The 14,477-nt window shown below is 38.5% G+C and overlaps 1 long non-coding RNA gene across 1 annotated transcript in view; it reads right to left on the reverse strand.

Annotated features, from left to right (window-relative positions):
- The window catches only part of LOC128826845 (uncharacterized), a 31,937-nt gene extending 23,541 nt beyond the window's left edge, over positions 1-8,396 (reverse strand). The window contains exons 1-2 of the long non-coding RNA XR_008442898.1: positions 8,325-8,396; positions 7,443-7,486 (exon numbers count right to left, since the gene is read on the reverse strand). This is a non-coding gene — a long non-coding RNA (uncharacterized LOC128826845). The remainder of the gene's footprint in view (positions 1-7,442; positions 7,487-8,324) is intronic.
- Positions 8,397-14,477: the final 6,081 nt, after the last annotated feature.

Below are 14,477 nucleotides of genomic sequence, written 5' to 3' on the forward strand. Positions count from 1 at the left end.
TGTGTCAGAACACATCGGGGCTAGTGATCAGCAGTGAGTCGAGACTACAGGGCCTATAGAAAACTAAAAGACAAGTAAATGTGATATATGCTGAAATAGCCCTTTTGTAAGGGTAAATTATCAGTGCATCAGTGCATACTCAGGCAGCCTGTGGGGAGGGATAGCTCAGTGGTTTGAACATTGGCCTGCTAAACCTAGGGTTGTGAGTTTAATCCTTAAGTGAGCTACCCAGGGATCTAGGGTAAAAATCTGCCTGGGGATTGGTCCTGCTTTGAGCAGGTGGTTGGACTAGCTGACCTCCTGAGGTCCCTTCCAACCCTGATATTCTATGATCCATTCATAATTGTGGCCACTGTGCAACCAGTTCACATCATAGTGCTGAAAACTTCCTCTTTAGCATTATTCTAACATCTTTTTGTTGGTTAATAAAGTCAAGGAAGAGTTTAAACCAATAGTTTTCTTGTTTCCAATAACTTGGTGGCCTCTTCTTTATGTACCCCGTGTATTAGACAAATATAGTTAATAGCAGCCAGACCTGATTGGCTGACATCTGTTTCTTTACAGGATTTATATTTGCCAAGTAGCCGGACAGCAATATCCATTTAGTATTCATGGAAAGTACTTACAGAACAATAATGACAATAATTGCTTCTGATTCTTGTGTTTACAACACTGCCAAAGTATCATTAGGGCCTTATTTATGGATAATAATGCTTATTAATCACAATTATTTGAATTTTGGAATGTATTAGATTAATATTCTTTTGTATTTCAGTTCTGTACTAATGCTGTGAAAGGCATTTATTGCGTGCAACTCATTGGGAATGCTTATTTTGGAAAAGTAAATCATCTGAGCAATTTTCAGGTAATAGATAAAGAAATGATGTGCATATCACAGTGAGCACAGTGAGCAATGGATACCACTACTAAAATCAGCACCTGTGGACTAAAATCAGGGACAGACTCTGAAAAGAAAATACTCTGAAAGGGATACTGATATTACTGGTTAGTTTGCTTTTAGAAATCCTATTGAATAGAATGCTTTTTATTGTTTTGAATAAATATTTTCTTTTTTGTCTCTCTTTAAACTCAATCTTTAGTAATATATACTATACTGGGGGAGAGTTTTTGCATAAATTCTAAGATTCATGGACACTTGAAAGGTTGCTAACATAGGAAGTATAGTATAAGAAAGACTTAATTTTGGATGTAAATAATTTCAGCTTTTATAAATCAGTGTCTGATAGTGCTGGAATAATATGATGAAATGAAAGCGTAAGAGGAAATGACAGTTGTAACAAGAGAAAACATAACCCTAAATCTAAATATCAGCTGCCATATATTCATATTCTCCTTTTGTCCTTCTGTAGTACTTACAATTCTGAAAAAACACCAAAGCTACTGTAGTACCAAACTCTCGGATTTTTGGTGTGCGGCCAGCTCCATAAATTTGCATTTAAACAAATAAAATCCAGAACAGTGTCGTATGTCTTTTTTTCCTGAGATGGTTCTTCAAACATAATTTAAAGAGGCACTGTCAACTTAAAAATCACATTTGGGTCTGATTTTTTTTCCCCTGACTGTTGATGTAACACTTATGATTACTATCACTGAAAAAGATTACAGAAACTATCTTCCTATATTTTATTCAGTTTATTTACTTAGTGCTTTTTGTAGCAATTTGTGCATAGTCAGCTTAACCTGTATAGTAGGTCACTTCCCTCTGTTTTTTGTGATTCTTTTATTCAGCACCCAAAAACATTTTTTAAATAACTGTAAAAGCACAAAACTAGGGAAATTGGGAGGAACACTTAGGTCTGGTGAAGTACCTGAAACTACACTTAACTCATATATTTAATATTTATATAAGCTGACAGTGTCCCTTTAAAATGTAAGTATTTCACCTATTAATATTTTGGCTGGCTTTATGAAATATATTTATAAAACACATGCATATAGGTTTACCGAGAATTTCAAAGCATTAAGCAACAGTCCATGTGTATATAGCTGGATCACTATTAGAAGAATCAAAGATATTTTTAAAATATTTTATAAGAGATGAGCCCAAGTAGCAAAGATCAGGCCCAGATCTGGAGTGAAGTTTTACTAAGTTCAGTTCCCAAAGAACTATCCCACTGCTCAGAGGAGGGAGCAGGTTTGTAGTTGTAAGGTCTGGTATTATCCTTTGCTTGACCCATTGTTATAGACATAAAGGAAGTTCAGATCCAAACTAATAGCTGGGTTTCCCCAAATTCTGGGATGTTTGGCTGAGGGGCTTTGACTAGGCCCATCCCTAATTTCTACTCATGAATATCTGACAAAAATTGTTTCAAACATTGAGATCGTGTTACTGAAGGTCTTTGACTAATGATCAATCACCTTTTTTCGTTCTTCTGATTCTACTGTACTAAACAAAATTCCATAATGTCAGGATTTGAATGTTACATGATTAATTACAATGGTACAGTACGTGACATCATCTCTTCCTCGCTCTTATTTATTGACCCCTTACAGAAAGTTTAGACTGGTGGTTAGAATTCAGTTTATTACACTCAGAAATTTGTCCTTCCTAGGAGGCCCAGAAAATATATTTCTTAGTATTTCCAAATCATAGCACGAAATCTGTGGAAGAATATAATACTAAGATCTTAACTTTTGTAACCTAAAATGGCAGCACTGAAAGCATAACTCACCATATGCAGCTTTCAGTCTCCCTGTATTTAATTGTATTAAAGTATTTGTAGCACTCATATCACTTTTTTTTTCAAAATGTTCTTAGTGTTTTAGGGACTGTTCCTACTCTCCCTACTGTAAATGGCAAAACTACCAACAGTTATACATGAAATTATAGTACCGGCATTTACATAATTGGGAGCAATAAAGAACCTTTGTGCATGGGGTAAGGTGATTGTTTTGCGGGAGAGGGTGTTATACTACTGCTTTCTTCAATATTCAGTATTCCTTTTATCCCGAACATCCGCTACAGAAAGAAACCTAAATTCCAAACAAGAATCTTTAGCCCAGATTTTCAAACCAGCACACCAAAATCTAGGTTCCTTAATCCATATTTAATTTCCCATGGCCTGGTTTTCAGAAGTGCTGAGCTCCCACAAATCCCACTAAAGTCAATGGCAGCTGTAAGTGCTCAGCACCTTTGAAAATCAGATCACTTGCATTGAGGTGGGTTCCTAAATATAGATTTAGGAGTACCCAAGTTTGAAAATGTTGGCCTTAATGCACAATATGAGGACCTGATCCTGCAAACTCTTACTCACATAATCAATGAGACAACTCATCTGAGTAAGAGCTTGCAGGGCCAGATCTCAAAATAGTGCTAAACTGTAAACTGCAAACCTACCTGCTTACATTAACAGTGGGACTGCTACAGGTTAAACTTTAGGATTTAAGGGTACTGAAAATCTAAGACCAATGTAGAACAGTTTTGTCTGAGTAATTTGTTCTCTAATAGTATTATTGCAACTACAATACATAAAGGAACATTTCAACATGAAGCTAGAAAAGACCTAGCCACATAAGTAAGTTTGAAAATAATCTTTTTTTCTTGCTTTATTTTACTTACTATATTTCTCAGTGAAATTATATTGTGTCTGCCTGTCTTTAGTGTAAGCTTTATTGTCAAATTGTAATTCTTTTTGCTTTCAAACTGCATGATTATTCTGTATTTATCCCTCCAGATATATAATGTGAGCATTTCTCTTCCTTATTTTTATATCATTTATAGCTACTATAGTTTTGAATTCATAGCCCCACTTCATTAATTGGCTTTATAAAGGCTTCTTTTACATATTTGAATGGAATTTTTGCTCAGCAAATTACATCTCTATATAAAACAACATCTTTATTAAACTGTAAGAAAAAATTAGGAATAAAAATAAAACCATACGTCACCATCTGATATTCTATCAACCAAAAAGTACACTCTTGTCTACATCTAAATATCCCTATAGGTGTTATATATTTTTAATACATTCTATATATTTTGTTTTTTTTTTCTCTCTGTTGTAGCATGTCTGATTTCTTTCATTCCAAACTTTTAAAAAATGTTAAGGCACCAACCATGGGAGTAGATTGAGTATGATTTTCATTATAAGTTCAATAATTATCCTTTACGCATGACATGAATATCCCATTGTTTTAAAAAGTTTCTTCTGGAATAAACAATCATGATTCATATTGGTATAACAAAATTTAAAACAAAAAAAAAGTGGAAACGAAAATGTGTTTTTATAGAAAAGAAATTCACGTTTAAACAAACATGGAAGAAAGGGCAAAACTGTTTAACAATGGATTTTTTTTTCTATCAGAACAGATTAGAATTTGAAATCTCAATAGCAAGATTTAAAAAGAGATTGGACATTTATATAGAGAAGACAACACCAGACAGAGTTATCATAATTAATAACAAAAAAAATTGGAAGAGATATTAAACATCGTGAGTCAGGGCTTTAGCCCATCTCTAACTAGTAAAGTTCAGGAAGAGACCTAATGTGGGGGTAGATTAACCCACATCTGCCTATCACAAGGTTCATCCACTTTCCTCTGAAGCATCTGGTTGACCCATCAAAGACAAGATATTGGACTATATGGAACTTTGGTCTGATCCAGTATGGCAATTCCTATGTTTTTCTGTCCCTAATGGGAACTTCAGTATTTCCTAATTCTTGTCAGTGTCTTGTGTAATTTGTAAGGTAGAAAAATTCTCACAATCATCTGGATCCAACACCACTTTCTGATCTCTAACTCTTCGAAAAAGCTTAACCCTGCATTCCTTACTTAGAGGCAAATTCTGCTTGCCTTAGTTGTTGAAGCCAAAGATAATTTTGCTTGATTAAAGTGAGCAGGATCTGGCCCTCATTTCTCATGCTGGAATAATTGTTTTTGACTTAACTGGGATCACAATATGGCACTCAGACCTTACTCCAGCAAACTTCTCATAGACTTTAATGAGAAGAAGATATGGCCTTCATGACAACCACATTATAACCCCACTGCAGTCAATGGCATTTATGTCAGAGTGAGGACTGAGAGACAGAGACAGATCCTGCTCATTTTATTCAGGCAAAACTCCCATTGACTTCAAAAAATACAGTAAGCAGAATGTGGCCCTAGGCAAGAAATATAGGGTTTAGGTTTTAGAAGAATTAGATATACATGCTCATTTGTGCTAGATCAAATCCAGAAAGTGTTGAAGTCAAATGGAGCTTTGCATGAAGAAGGACTGAGGGCCATGTCTTCATCCCACTGAAAACATTCAATGGGACCACAATTTGGAGTTGGAATGCAGAATTTGACCCTAATACAATCCTGCCAATAGCTTTTATTGTGATAATTTTAATATTGTAGTATTTTTTAAAAAATCCAATGCCAAATGTTACATGATTTGCTTTAAGCGAAAGCAAGTATATTGTACAGTTTACTATTCTAATCTGCATGAATTTTAAAACCAAATATGATTATTGTTGTGTTATCTGTCTTCATGTTTTCTATAAATGTCCCTTTATGGTTTTGTTTTTAGTATGTATAAAAAAAATGCAAGAATTATGGAGTATGTCAATTCACTTCATCTCATTAATCAGCTACTTGATAATGTTTTTCTTGCAATGTAGTGGAAAGTAAAAGGAAGGTTCTTTTTTAAAACATCCAAAATTAAATTCCTATTTCACAATGTTTATATTTCATGTGCAAAATTACCTGATATGTTTAGGTATCTGACTTCAGTTCTTTAATAAATTGCTTCATTGGCAAAATGTTGCATTTAAAATTTAGAATCTAAAATGAACTACTTACGTTTTCTTGATATGAAACAATTTTTAAGTTCACAGTAATTTTAAATATGACGCATTTAAAATATTAATATTTCACATGTATTATTCACTGACTTCCAGGTGTCATAGCAAGTTAGTGACTCTTCATATTTCAAAGGAAGAATTGTTTCTTTTTTCAATACTAATGTTCTATTAATTCACTTTGTAATATCACTCCAGTTCAGGCAAACAGAATTGCACTAAATTACTTATGCCAAAAATCATGCTGAAGTTGCTGACATTATATAAAATTTCATTTTCCATTACTATTTTATATGGTCTTATCTTGTTAGTGTCTTTTTCAAGTGCAATACATGGCTCTCATTAGTTAGTTTTAGAAACACAGGTATATACATGAACATTTATATGTTGAGATGAGAGTGCATGTGGATATATATTATACATTCTATCAGTTAAGTGGATTTTACACAGTGAAACTTCGAGTAAATTACATGTAAATATTCTTTATGAACATGCTGGTCTAATTTACAGTTTCTTTGGTGGAGCATCAACAGATCCAGTTACTGTTGTTTTTTCAGTAACTTAGTGTGATTTTCTGTTCCAGCATGTGTTTTAAAATATATAAAAGACAAATCATCTGAGAACTTTCCTGTTTATAAAGGCCTAAAGGCAAACAGCTTCCTCATCAAGCCCAAAGAAAGGCAAAAATTCTGGATGTGAAAAGAGAACCTATTTATGACCCTGTAACATTCATATTCTTCATATAAAGATCACATGGCTACATAACTATCCCCAAAGATATGGTGGAAAACATACCTGGAGATGCTGAAAAGCTTTAATCAGTGAATCAGCAAATAATTATCAAATGCCCTTCAGCAGTGAGATAATTACAAAGCACTGGATCCAGAATAGTGAACAGTAGTGAAATTACTTATAAATAAATGTAAGGATCTAAAAATATACATGGCTAGTTGTCTAACCAACTCTTTCTGAATGTCATCAAAATCAAACCTTGCTGTAAGTAGGAATGCAGTTCCAAGGTTATTCATAACTAATCTTCAAGGAAGACACATTAATATATATATTTTAAGTATATGCTCTGAACTTTCAGTTTTGCTACATTGTTTAGTATAGTACAGGTAAGGTCTCCCATATTGGTTTAATTTCTGCCACGTTTTCAATTTGGAATTTAATAAATCTGAACATTTTCCAAAAAAAAAAAAAAAACCCACTTGATCCAAATCTTTTTAAATAAACAAATAAACCCCTTCTCGTTTGTGACCACAACAAAACGATTTGGATGACAGAAAGACAGTAAACAACATGAGAGTCTCTGGGTCTGTAGTATGGAACAGTCTTCTATTTCTATCAATTCTTCAGACGCCAGGATTTTGACATACAAACTAGACCCCCAACTCCAAATTAACAACAGAAGTAAGACACCATCATATAGACATACAAAGTCAAATGCTCTCTTTTCTGTCTAGCCCACCTAAAATATTAAAAGAGCCAGAACAAAGCAAGTGCACATCAAGCTAGAACCAATTAAGGAAACGAAATGTATTTACAAACACACAGGGAGACAGAGGGAGACACACACACACAACTTACTGAGCATACTGGAAGGGATGGATTTTCTCCCCCAGTGATACCTACCTTAGGAGTGCTCGCAGGAAGGCACTGGGTTAAAGTGTAATCCCCTTTGATATTTTTGATCCAGTTTCACGCGGAGTAGCGGGGGAGGGAGAGGAAGTAAAGAGAGTGCAAGAGAAAAATCAAACTTGGGTACCAAATTATAGATCAGTTAGTGGCGGAGGAGGGGGGGTGAAAAGACATAATTAGTGACAGAGTCTGGACACCCCACGCCTCCCCCCGCACTGGGGGCTGACTGAGTGGGCAAGGCAGGCAGGGCGGTGAGCCAGGCGAGCTGGAGCGGTGCAGGGCTACCCCCCCCCCCGCCCCTTCCCACCCCTCAGCCTGAGCGCAAAGCTACAGCGCGGCGGCGGAGGAGAAGCAGCAGCCGCAGCTACCTGGGAGCAGGCGGAGCCGTCGTGCGCAGCGCGGGGCTGGGCGAGCCGGAGGGGCCGGCCCGGGGGAAGGGAGCCGAGGGCTGCCGCCAGTCGCTCAGTGCGGCCAGCCGGTCCCCTGGGTGCCGCAGGCGGGCGGCGCTCGGCTGCCGGAGGCGAGAGGGAGCCGCGCAGGGGCGGGGGAGCGGGGCTGTGGGTGTGCGCGCGCCCCGGGGGCTGCTGCTGCTCCCTCCTTCAGCCTCCCCCCGCCCGCTCTGCCTCTCTCGCCACGGCCAGCGGCTCCCGTTTGGCAGCGGAGAGGAGCGGGACTCGGCAGTCGTCCCTCACCCACCCCCCCCCCGCGCCCGCCCCAGTCCTAAGAAGATGCACTAAAAAGCGGGGAGGCTGGGGCGGGGGGCGATTGGGCTCCTGCAACTGCACCAGCCCAAGTGGGAGCCAAGGCTGGAGAATCGATTGCGTCATTTAGGGGGGGGTTCCCCCCTTTTTTCTTCCCCGAGCCGGATTGATCTACCTGCCAGTCTGTGCAGCTCTCCCCATCCAGGTGCCGCTGCTGCGCCGGTGTCAGTCCGTCCGCAGGGCTCGGGCGGGGGGAGTGGGGACCCTGCGCGGTAGGTGGTTCGGGCGGGGGGGGCAGCAGCCAGCCCTTGTCTTGCGAGGCTCCGGGAAGGGTCAGGCCGAGCCGATGAAAGCAATTAAGACACATCTGCTGTGTTTGCCTTTCCGCCGTCCTCCTCCCGCCTCGCGCCCGTGTGAGCCGTGAAATGCTGCCAGCTGACGGGCGGCTTCGCTGCTACAGGATCGCTTGCGCCGCGGTGGATCCCGCAGCAGCACATTTGGTCCGTGCAGCTTGGCTTCAACGCACCCCGGCAGACTAAAAAAAAAAAAAAAAAAGGAATTCATTGGTGCTTGGAGGTTGCTATTTTAATTGCAGGGTTGATGTTGTTGTTTTGTTTGTTTGTATGTTTTTTCAAAAAGTGGCCCGTGTGCTGGAGAAGGGGAAGGATGCTCCCTGATCCATCTCCTGGTGCCCAAGGCGTGTGTGGAAAGTGTTAGCCGTCCGCTTTTGCATTGCACGGTGGGGTTCATTGAGCCCACTGTCGTTTCCTCCTACTTCAGCTACAAACAAACTTTTCTTCTGCAGAGAGGAAGTAGCTGAGGCTAAGAACCTGAAGGTAGCGAATCCCTAGCGGCTTCCCTCGAGCTGCCCTGACCCCAGCACACAGGCGAAGGAGCGGTCTGCAGGGCCTGTTTATAACTGACCGGGAGTGTAGCATGCCCTACATTTTAGACAAAATAACAGCCTCGGGAACAATTCCCCTCCCTCCACCAATGGCTGCTTATCCCGGCATTGTTTCCTTCTGTAACTGATCCTCTCTAAGAATGTTTAAACTCAGCTTCAACCATTCAAGTCTTTTTTTCCCCATAGTGTCAATATTAAAAGTGTACATTTCCCCTAATGAGATGCAAATCATGAGAATCTATTATTGGGGCCCATTTTGACTTCAGCTATATGAGAGAGAAAATCCACTACCTAAATGAGTTTATTATATCGATTCTGTAGGGTAATAGCCTATGGATGTTGCAAATAGTAGGGGGTGTTTTGTTTTTCATATGGTATATAGTGATGAGTCTGTCAGACTATACACTGCTTGATCTTTTATATATATAATATACAATATTTCATACACACACGCTGATGATACCTTAGGTGTATGAGGGTGGGAGACACAATATCTTATACAGTTGAAGTTTTTATCAGGCAGAGCAGATTACTTTAAGCGTTCAATTTCTCAGCGATCCAATTTTATTAGGATTTACTGTCATTTGTGTTGTGCATCCCTGGGGAAATAATGCTTTGATTAATGTAATCCTGGGCTGGGATCCGCCACATGCCCCTCTCCCCGGAGAAGAGTCCTGTTTGACAAACAAAAACAGAGCAGCAACTATTGCAATCTGCACTCACCTTTAGAAGGCACAAAAAATCCACCCCTCTCTCGAATACAATAGCAGCATTTCAAAACAATGTGAACTCTGATTAATTTACTCTGAATGCTCCTGATTCAGTGTGGGCTGTCCAGTCCAGCCCTCAACCTCAAAGACAGCCCAACGGATGCTGCTCTGTTCCCCACAGAGAAGCAAAAGCATCTCTGGGAAGCCTAGTGCCTCTCTGTAGATCTGCCTCTCCTTGGTCTCTCAACATTTCTGCCTCTTTGTTTCCCACTGCAGGGCTTGCTGCAAACTGTTTTCAACTCTCCTCATTCAATCCAGCAGCCAGAGGCCTATGAAGCTCTGTCATTTCATGAGATTCAGTCACACATACCTGAAGCCATATATACCTCTCAAACCGGGGCAATGGTAAGCAAACCACAACAAAGTGCTCTAAGCAGTTCAAAGGGGAGGTAGTGGGTCCCCAGAAAACAGCCTTGTACAAAAGATCTTGTTAAATAAAAAGGAAACAGTCCACCTTTGTTATTGTTTAAATATCTAGATTTTTTTCTTTTGTTTTGGAAAGTGCTTTTCTCCCCCAATGCGGAGCAATATACTTTTAAAAGGCCTAATGAAATAAGCAAACCAAGATCAGAACTAAACCTGCTTTCCCTTCCTTTATAACAGTAGGTGAACTGGCCTGTAGTCCCCCCACATCCTGAAGCACATTATGGGCAGCTGCAATGGTAGTGCAGTGTTTATCTTATTCCACTATAACAAAGCAGGTCTCGTGGTGCCTGAAGAGGAGATCCAGTGACAAAGGAGGGCTCTGGCTGCGGTTTTGCCACTTTATTCAAAGTCTGGATTAATAAATCCAGGCTAGGGAGGAGGGCTCTCAAGCCTGAAGATAGGGGATGCGATTTGCACCAGGGTTTTCAATAAGATGCCAGCATCTCTCTCATGTTTACCCAATGACCGCACTACAGTGACTCAGCATTTACGGTTTCTTTAGCTGTTTTTTTTTTTTTTTTTTTTTTTTTTTCCCCTCTTCTTTTCTTTCCTGGTGAAAAACGATGCAATTACATTTCTGCATGCTGATCTGAGCGTTCGAATAACAAGCTTTAAACGCGTTATCAGACGCTTGTTAAAGGGAGTGGGGGTGCTGAGAGAAGAGAGAAATGCTGTATTTTTTTAGAAAGAAATTTAAATTAAAAGCAGCTATAGAAAGAGATCGGCTGCAGCTCCGCTTCAATCAATGCACCGAGGCAGATTAGGAGAAAGTCTCAGTCAAAAAGCGTAAATCACGCAAGGGAAAAGTTAGTTAGAATTCATTCCTGTCTTTTGCGAGTATAAAATGACTTTCCTGAGTGAATCCTGGGATTCACTCAGTTTGCCTCACATCCCTTCCTTCAACAGTATAAAATTGTTCTTTACATTTTATTTTTAAAAAGTGGATCTTTAATAAACCACTGTTTGTGGGCGTGTTTGTTTGATCGTTTCAACCAAACAGTATAAAAGGCCCCAAACTCACCATTGCTACTATTGTTATGGTAGGTTCCTTGCTTCAGAGATTGCAAAATTGTAGTGGGAAGTATACAAATCCATGTTAGGAGCTCAGAATCTCCTCCTTCACAGCCCCATCAAGCAACAAGAATTTTTAAAAAGTAGGATCAGAGGGTTGAATTTAGGGAGGGGGTTGCAAAGAAATGATGAACGATGTTAACTTTTGACTGTAGGAGTCATGATAGAGTTGAGTGTAGCTTCAGGGAAATAAATCATTTAATCCCAGAGCTACTGAAGTCCCCTTTTCAAACATTTTGAGGCTTGAAATCATGCTGCTGTAAAAGCGACTGAGTACTTAAAAGTAGCAAACATCAAGAAATGTAGATATATTAGGAATGGATCCAAAATGAGAAAAAATAACCACGCGATCAGGAAAATATCAACCAGATTATATCTCCCAAGGAAAACAACAACAACAACAGCATCAGCAAAAATGTAGCTCTTGCATTCACTAAAGGAGAATAGACAGCATGTGCATGTTTGTGTGAAATGCCAAAAAGAGCAGCCTTAAGCTTGACCTACTGCAATCTGCACTGAGCTCCTCAGACAATAGACAAGTTCAAATGTCAAAAAATCTAATAATAAAAAACAGAGCTGCCAAACTGCACGAACTGTTTTCTGGTGTACCACAATTATTCACCCTCTTATCCACTAAGAGACTGCCAGTCTTATGCGCGTAAAAGAAAATCTATGTAATGCATATAGATTTTTTTTTTAAATGTGAAACGCGATTGAGATGGCCAGCAAGCAAATCAGAATATGTCTAATGAAAGCAGGGCTAAGGTTTCCACAGCCTTTGAAAGACGCTAACTTGTAAATCCTTTTTTATGTTGCTACATGAACAATTATTCTTATAAATAAAAATCTACATGTTTGAGGAGCTAGGTTGTAACTATCTATCCGGAGAATTTTAAGGGAGGTGGTGACATTAAGTTTCATATGCAATGTGTCTACATGGAACTCAAGCCAGCAGATAGATTATTCTATTCATTTGAGAACTTTCATTACTATGCATGTTAGGTGCACCCTAAACACAATAGAGTATAATATCAGAAATGTGCTGTTCTAAACGTACCTATATTTTTCAAATATATCTTAATTGTATGTGTAGTACTGTGTTATATTACTAATTTATTACAGAATCAGAAATTATTTATTACCCTAAACAATAAATAAAGTTCATACTGGAACCTTCACAATTAAATGTATGGATAAAAGATCATCCTGCCTATTGTGTATCTCCTTGTTACTGTAAGCCTTTAGAAGTAATATGTATATTTTCCTCTTTTCTCCAGATTGGCTGGTGTAATATCTCTTGTTCAGTTATCAACGCTTATATGAACTACTATATGGGTAAGGTTTAAAAACAGAGCAAATCACATTATCCAGGAATGCTACAAATCTGGAATCCAGTCAACTCCACCTTTTCATCTGACTGCTGTATTATAAAGGAAAACATTTTACATATAGCATACTGTATATGTAGCATGTCTTTGTTTAACATTTTAATTTGTAAATGCTAATTAGGCAGTTGCTCTCCACAATTATATTATTACACACCTAATCATTCTCGAATATAAGTAGATGAATACTAAATACAGTAAATAGCCACTTTGTATTTCCCAATACCTCGGCACTGTTCTTCATTTTGCAAATGAGTCTTTCCGGACAAAATAATAATAATAAAAAAAACCTCTTTGTAGCTTTGTTTTAATTGTCCTGGTACTTAAGGCATAAACGTGGCGTCACATCCAAATAATATCTTTAACGGCCAGCATGGAAAGTAACTCTATCAAATTAACTTGTTGCTCGTTTTAAGTGTTAATGTTTTCAATTTGCTTTTATTCGCTTCTATGTATACAGACAGCGAGTCATACAGGAATAAGACTGAGGAGTTGACCTACTAGAATTGTTTTCTTGGACTATAAATTCAAGTTGCATTTGAGGTAGAAAAAAGACAAAGCACGAACTGCACTAAAATGCAATATTTTTTCAAATATGGGATATTAACCATCACTGGCCTCTCTAAACTCAAAATCCCGTGGTCATATGTCCAAAAACTGTTTGATAAACAATGGTAAATCCAAGATTATGTGGTGACGCTTGTGAAGAAAATTGCACTCTAGATATGTACTCTAATAGTCTGGGAAATAGTCGTTGCTTTCTTTGGCAAATGCGGTAAGGTGGGAAGTTTTAGTCATGTAAATATCTCCATGTATTTTCAGTCATGTTCAATACACGGCAAGGCTTAACTCAGTTGTAAAAGTGAAGGGATGTGAACACTTTGCACATGGCAAAAAAGAGAAATGTCTATTTTTTCATTGTTTCTTTTGCTGTTTACTTCTCTCTATTGTGTTTTTGACCAGTGACTTAGCTTTCCACCAGATACCACATTTATGGGCAATACTATTTCCAGGATTTAATTGGTCTTTATATTGTAAAGACAAAGAATAAAACTTGCAGTCACTCTGAAACTGACGAAGTTCTAGTTGGAGAGAACAACCTGTCTTTACCGCCTGGCAGAGATTGTTATGGTTATGCATCAAACGTGCGCTTGCCCCACCAGCGCTCCCTGGCACTTCCCCTTTTACAGGTGTTTAGCTGGTGCTAAAGGAATGTTAGCTTGCTGGTGTGCATATAGATATATACATATACAGATAGACCTTCATAAGAATAAACATATGTTATTATCAATAAAATCACAGAAGTAAATTGCTTACTTATGTGTCCCATGCCTAGAAAAATAACTAACAGGAATGGGCTCCTTGAGCAATATGTTAAGACTATGTACAATATGTTTGCAAAACAACAGAAAATCTGAGCAGACACCGAAGTTAAGATTATTTTAAGTCTGTAAATATCTACAACTGGAACTTCTTGTGTAGTTTTTGCATCTGTTTAGTGACACGGACTTCAGATGATCTATTGTTAACATAATGTTATTTTATAGCTACATTCGAGATAGTGAAGTAATTGAAAGAGAGTGAGTGGCTACTTTATTGGGAACATTGCAGATACTTCTGAAGGTTTAAAATGGCAATTAAATATTACATGATGTAAAGACACCCTGGATTCTCTTTGTTGTGTCTGCAGCGGTTTAAAAGCTTTATTTGGACAAAGTCTGTGTGATACATTAGGTTACCCTGAAATGATGTTTTTATTTATTTAACTGATT

The sequence above is a fragment of the Malaclemys terrapin genome, chromosome 1 (genome assembly GCF_027887155.1).
Source record: "Malaclemys terrapin pileata isolate rMalTer1 chromosome 1, rMalTer1.hap1, whole genome shotgun sequence".
Classification (NCBI taxonomy): Eukaryota; Metazoa; Chordata; order Testudines; family Emydidae; genus Malaclemys; species Malaclemys terrapin.